The 7,018-nt window shown below is 33.5% G+C and overlaps 1 long non-coding RNA gene across 1 annotated transcript; it reads left to right on the top strand.

Moving 5' to 3' along the window:
- Positions 1-390: 390 nt before the first annotated feature.
- On the top strand, positions 391-3,410 carry LOC133681849 (uncharacterized). Its single transcript, XR_009836570.1, has 3 exons — positions 391-638; positions 2,416-2,472; positions 3,256-3,410. It is a non-coding gene; the product is annotated as an uncharacterized LOC133681849 (long non-coding RNA).
- The last annotated feature ends 3,608 nt before the right edge of the window (positions 3,411-7,018 follow it).

The raw sequence follows: 7,018 nt of genomic DNA, 5'->3' as shown, positions 1-7,018 counted from the left end.
AGTATGATATCCAAATTTCAAGGTCAAAATTTCTTATTAGAAGAGGAGAATGTAAACCCCAAGTTGAAATTTATTAGAAAATGAAAGTGTTTCAATACTTATAGGGTGAATTCAAAATAAGTAAATAAATTATGAAGTCAAATATTTATGAAAATGTGGGTATGAAAACTAACAGATGTTTAAGGACTAAAATATGTGAAGGAAAGGACGAGGGAGAGATGTTAAACAAATTGTGAAATGAAGGACTAAAGCACACAAAAAGGAGAAAAGTAATATTAGGAACAAATTTGGCCAATTGCCAAACAAGACATAGGGTATTTATTAGGGAGTATAAATACATTGAGAAAAAGAATTCATGACCTTTCTTCTCCCTTATATTCGGCTAGAACATCAAGAGAAAGAGAAAGGATTGGCCTCCCTCTTCTTGCACACATTTCTCACCCAAAAACACCTTGCATGTATACACCCTACACACCTACATAAGAGGAGAGTAATTAGGAAGTGTAGAGCCATAAAATCTTGAGGTTTGGAGGGCATAAGGGCCGGCTAAAACAATGATACAGAGGAGAAGAAAAATGAAAAAGAAGAAGAAGAAAACCAGTAAGAAAACACCCTCAATCTTTGGATAAAATCGTGAGGTAAGGATAAATCCTTGCTCTTCTATAGTTAATTTGGTTCAATTTTAATCCAAAGGGAGAAAACCCTAAAGAAATAATCTAGGGTTCCTAGAACTTCATGATTTTGAAAGACCAAGTCATGAAATTAGAAGGTTGAATAAGAAGTTAAACATTTTCAGATTCTATGACAAAAGAAAGTGATAGAAATTAGGGGAACAAAGCCTCTTTAGGGGCGGCCATGAAAGGAGAAAGAAAGAGAATAGAAATTTGATATTAATCCTTGTTAATTATGACTTTACATAGTTATCTTAAGGTTAAATTAAGGGCTGAAACAAAAACCTAAACATGTTTGCATGTTACTTTCATTACAAATATGCAAGTATAGAAATTATGCTAGTGTTAGCTTAAGAGATTGATGTGTATTGATTTAATATCAACATATAAATATGATGAGTAAATATGTTGATTTGCATGAATGAAATTGGGGGAAATTATGAGCTACATGTTTTGGCCTAGAGGAGAAGAAATTTCAAGGGAGTCTTTCGATCTTATTTTATGCTATTGTGTGAATGTCTTATACTCCATGATGTGAGTTGATGGATGGTGTAGTAAATAGAATTATTTTGAGCATCTCTTTCCAATTTCTTATTGCATATAAATAATTGTGTTGATTCTTGAAGTTGTATGAAATATTACCACCATGAAAATCTAAAAAGAAATTGATGTCTTGATAAGGAATATAATTGAGTTGCTGGTCCCTATTAAATTTTATATGTGGTGGAGTCATAAGACATTAAAAGTTCTTGATAGACGATAAATTGATAACTACGTACATGAGTTCAAGTCTAGATAGTTTTGGGGATTAGAATCACAACAAATGTTAGGCATAGAAGACAATTGAATTTGTTATAACTTTTCACATGAAAGTTGTAGATAAATGTGTTAGCTAACATTTTGCACTATTCTCGCCTCATTTAGAGTTATAAATTTCCATATATGAGCAAAATACTAAGAGGAGGTCAGGCTAAAACCTGCTGGACAGATTTGCAGTCTAACTTTTAGTTTGGTTTGGGATTTGATAGTTATAGATTATGATGCATTTTCTTCATGAGGTTATAGGTAAATGTCTTACCTTTCCATTGGCATAAATTTTGCTTTCTTTGAAATTATAGAACTCCATATATGAGCAAAATATTGAGAGGAGGTCAGACTGGAACCTACTGGATAAATTTGCTGTCTAACTTCTAGTTTGGTTTGGGATTTAATATTGATAGATTATGATGCATGATCCTTCATAAGATTGTGAATAAATGTGTTATATTTCTATTGACACTGTATTTGGAGTTATGAGACTTCAGTTATGAGTCATAGGACACTGATTTATGTTGACGCAAAACAGAGTCATAGGACACTGAATTTCGTTCACGCAAAAACTGAGTCATACGACACTGATTTTTGTTGACACAAAACTAAATCATAGGACACATAATTTCATTGATGCAAAAATTAAGTCATAGGATACTGATTTACATTGACGTAAAATTTGAGTCATTAACATTGAAATTTCATTGACTCAAAAATTGAGTCAAAGACACCGAAATTTCATTGCTGAAAACTGAGTCATGTGGACACTTGCACATTGATATACTAACCTTGAAAATATACTTGATATGTATGTGTATGTTATGATGAGAAAATGAACATGCATGGAAAGTACCATATGTATAATGAATGAATATGGATTTATTATAACATTTGGCTTGAAGGAAACATGATCAAAGACTTGTTTGTGATTCAGGAGGAGTGACAAGGATTGGATTTTCTATTGGAGGAGGTCACGAGATAGGCAAAGCAAGTGCGTAGTTTTCCCTCTCCTTTAAACTTATGCAATTTAAAATCTTTATAATGAATGCAACTACAATAATGTTATGTTCAATGTAAATAAAGTCTGACATATTAATGAGATTAGATTCGACTAATAGCATCCATGATAGGATTGCCGAGAAATGAATTATAAGATTAGCTTCAGCTAATGACATCCATGATAGGATTGCCAGGAAATGAATTATAAGATTAGCTTCGGCTAATGGCATCCGTGTTAGGACTGCCGGGAAATGATTATGACATTAGCTTCGGCTAATGGCATCCGTGATAAGATTGTCGAGAAATGAATTATAAGATTAGCTTTGGCTAATGGCATCCGTGTTGGGACTGCTGGGAAATGATCAATAAGATTAGCTGCTGGGAAATGAATTATAAGATTAGCATCCGTGTTTGAACGTCCGGGAATGATCGACAAAGCTCGATTCGTAAAGGGTATCCATGTTTGGATGACATGGGGAAATTGATAAGTATAATTACTTAAAAATGTCCAAGTTGGACCATGCAAAGTTGAAGATCTAGTAAACCTAATTAAACAAAGTTACTAGGTACATGCAAGAAAATAAGAGTATTCAATTAAGGATATGTAAAAGATGTTTAATTGGGTTTTAAATGATTCCCAGACAATTTATAAGTTGATTATTAGAATTCCTATGGAATCGATAGAAAACTTATGCTTTATTTGTATTCGTCACATGATCATTTGTACTTTAACTGTCAATATAATTGTATACTTATTAAGTTGTTATTGTAACAGGGTCATCTAATACCCAGGAGCTCATTAGTTTTTTAGGACTCTGTTTTCTTAAACTTGTGTACAAATTAAACTTAAGTATAATAGTATTAGCTAGAATATGCAGTATGCTATTTTGTGTAAACTTTAATGTATATAAAACTCTTAGCTAGACTTGAAGCATGTTATTTTGTGTAAACACTATTGTATATATTTCTAGTTGATGTATATATATAACATGAATGGTTTCTTATAATAATTTACTATTTATTAATCCATGAATGTTATGATTTATTTAGACCCTTGTTTGCATTGAATGGACTCCATTTTAATTCTTCGAGTAGATGGAAATGTTTGCAATACCTACACACAAAACAATTACCCTCAAATTAAGAGTATATGTTGAGACCTTTTAGCGTGGATAGAATTGAATAGCTAGCTGACACTACTGCGTTCTGATTATTGGCTAGTGGATTCTCAGCCAGATCTTCTGCATGGTTACTCGTGCTGCTATGCTCCTCTGGTATGTTTTGATTGTCTAGATTTGGTTACTCATCTTAGATGATAGGTAATCCCAGACATTCCTTGGCGAGGGTCGCCATAGCGGCGAATGCGGCAACAATCACTACCGCACAGCTAGCCCTTGTATTTCTTGACATGGCACCCATATCTCAGGCCTCACGATGGACGCCATTTGGTTCTGCCATCTTCAACGGATTGTATAGCCTCACATGCCTTCGGTTTCAAGTTACCTGGACACAAAGAGGAAAGCCACACTAGGGGTTAATCGCCGGAAGGCTCCTCTGATGTTTAAGTTAGCAAAAAAATGATTAGATTTAGGGTTTTATAAGAATAGTATTAGTGAATGATCTGTTACCTTCCTTGGTGATTTAGCTACGCATTTAGAAGTCAGGTATTTGAGTTATACCATATTTCTTGTATAATAGGTTATTATCCTAGCTGGTTTGCTTATGGGCTGAGCAAGGGCATTTTGATAATCTCTTGGATTACATAATGGGCTTTATTGGGTCTAATTGGGCTTACCAACCACAACAAAAACCCAACAAGAAGCCGAGAAAAAAAAATTGAAGCCCCTGATTGTAAAATCCAATTTCTTCATCGAATACTTGCATGTAAATGAGTTCAATTGAAATTTCACATGGTTTTACACTAACATATCTTATTAGCAGATTCTTTTCTTCGTAATTGATAATCACCTCCCCACCTAAATTAGCTAATAAAATCAGTTAGCAGAAGGGATTTAGGGAAGAGAGATTAAAAATAAAATATCCCAGAGGAAAACATGAAAATCACTACAACGAAAATCCGTTATCTTATTGCATAATTTGAGTAACAAAAAAGGAAGAAATTACTAAAAACATTACTAAGAATGCAAAATTGCGTTTTATCATCTCCATTCTCTGAATTTTCTATTCCCTACGAATCGACGATCAAAATCTCAAAAAAAAAAATGCAGCAAAAGGTTATCATAACGAAGAAAAAGAAATGTGTTGATGATTGTTTTATAAAAATAATTCGCAGACAAATTCCTTGTCATACCCAGAAGAACCATTAAGAAAATTAATCCTTGTAATAAGCAGCAGCACAAGTATTCACAACGAAACTTTTAGCTCGAGGCGGCCTTGGTCACTTACAAGCTGCTTACATGACCATGCTATACAAATTCATCAAATCGAACAATTGATCATGGTTAGGAGCCGTGCTTGCCCAGTTCAGCATAAGTGATTGTGATTACACTTCGGTTCTGGTTCACGAAATAGCAGTGGATATTTCCGAACTTCATTCGTCTACCAGTTCCCTAGATACCACAACTCATTTTCATTGGGGAAAATCATTGTAAGTCCATGGCTATTCTGGTTCACAAAATGGCAGTAGATATTTTCAGGCTTCATTCGGCTGCTGGTCCCATGGTTATCACAGCTCATTTTCATTAGCCAAAATTGTTAGTGCAACTGCCATTAGAAATGGCAGTGGTCCAGCCATGATGTATCCTGGTTTACCAAAAAAAAAAAAAAAAATCGTGGGAGTGGGACTAGTATGATGATGACTGCGCGTGTATTTGTTAGTGAATATTTACAGGCTTCATTTGTCTTTTTTCTTAATAATTTCAAAACATAAAATGAAATGCATGCCAAAATAAAAGTGAGATGCGAGGATAAAATGTTAAAGAAATAAATTTTTTATTTTGTTATTTTTTGAATTTTTTATTTTATAAAATCATAGAAAAACTGAAAATAAATAGATAAAAGAGACCTAAAAAATGAAAAGATAAGACCCACGTGAACGTAAAATCAATGGATGAATATGTGAATGAGAAATGAGAAATGGTAGTGGTCCTGCCATGATGTGTTCTTGTTCACGAAAAAATTATCGTTAGAATTGAATGAAAGTGCCGGAAGCTTTCTTTTAGGTTATGTTTATGTGTTTAAAATTTGAAACTCAATAAATAAATAAATAAAGAGAAAAAAGAAGGGAGCGGGAAGAAGATAGACAAGGAAAGACTAATTATTAATAGCAAATTGTATAGCATCTTGATATCATGATGTTTGCGTTGGTGCACATTGGTATTATCCCTTGCTGGAATCGTGGTGGGCTTGCTTAATATTTTCTTTATATTTCTTCATTTTTTATTGGAGTAATATTATACAAACAAACAAATCATACAAAAATTCTATTCAAATTGATATGTCATTTTATTTTCGGCAAGTTTAATCAACTAACTAGTTTTGGCTAATGGTATCCTAGATGGATGACAGAGTTGCATTGATGATTAGCTTCAACTAATGATATCCTAGACGGATGGTTGGGTTGTGTTGATGGCTAATGACATCCTAGACAGATGGCCATGTTGCATTGATGATTAGCTTTGACTAATGGCATCTCAGATGGATGACTGGGTTGCGCGGATGATTAGTCTCGGTTAATGGCATCCTAGTGGAATGGTCGGGTTAAATATGACAACTAGATTTGGCTAATGGCATCCTAGATAGATAATAGAGTTGATTATGATGATTGGCTTCGGCTAACCATATCTGTAAGAGATGATGGGTTGCTTTTGTGATTAGTTTTAGTTAATGACATCTGAGACAAATGATCAAGTTTGGACGTTGCAATTAGTTATGGCTAAAAGCATCCAAGATGGACAATGTAACGGCCCAGCTTTTTCAAAGCCAAAAATCGATAGATATTTTTTTTTTTTACAAGTCATCAGGTTTAGAATCTTTTCCACCATATCATTCTACAGATTTATAATTGCATTTCATTCATAAACAAGACATAGTCCATCTAGGATAACGTAAATCAACATTCTCATAAGATGAATTCTCAATACATATGCCTATAATTTTATATTTTTATACTCATACGTTTACACTACAACATATTGACATACTCATAAATTCACATTCATGTTCTAGTCTCGTTATCATCACAAGTTCATACAAAAGTGTCGAACGACAAGTTACACAACTAGTACTTTCGTTATCTTAACCTCATGTAATTTCACAAAATAATATCCTCATAAGAAGAATACCACATTCGTATATTATACACATCATATCTACATGTTCGCACATACACATTCGTGTTCCATTTCAATTTTTACGTTACAAGTCTTTATAAAAGGGGTCAGACAACTACTTGAGCGATTAATACATATGTTCATATAGAGCTCATATTACCCATAACATGCAAATATATGGTTCTTTCCAAAATGTATGAGCCGCAAAACAGATTTCCTTACACACCATGTTAGTATGATGTCCCT

Source organism: Populus nigra, chromosome 2 (genome assembly GCF_951802175.1).
Source record: "Populus nigra chromosome 2, ddPopNigr1.1, whole genome shotgun sequence".
In the NCBI taxonomy this organism is placed as follows: Eukaryota; Viridiplantae; Streptophyta; class Magnoliopsida; order Malpighiales; family Salicaceae; genus Populus; species Populus nigra.
Note: the sequence above shows the minus strand (reverse complement) of the source record. Positions and strands in the feature narration are given on the sequence as shown.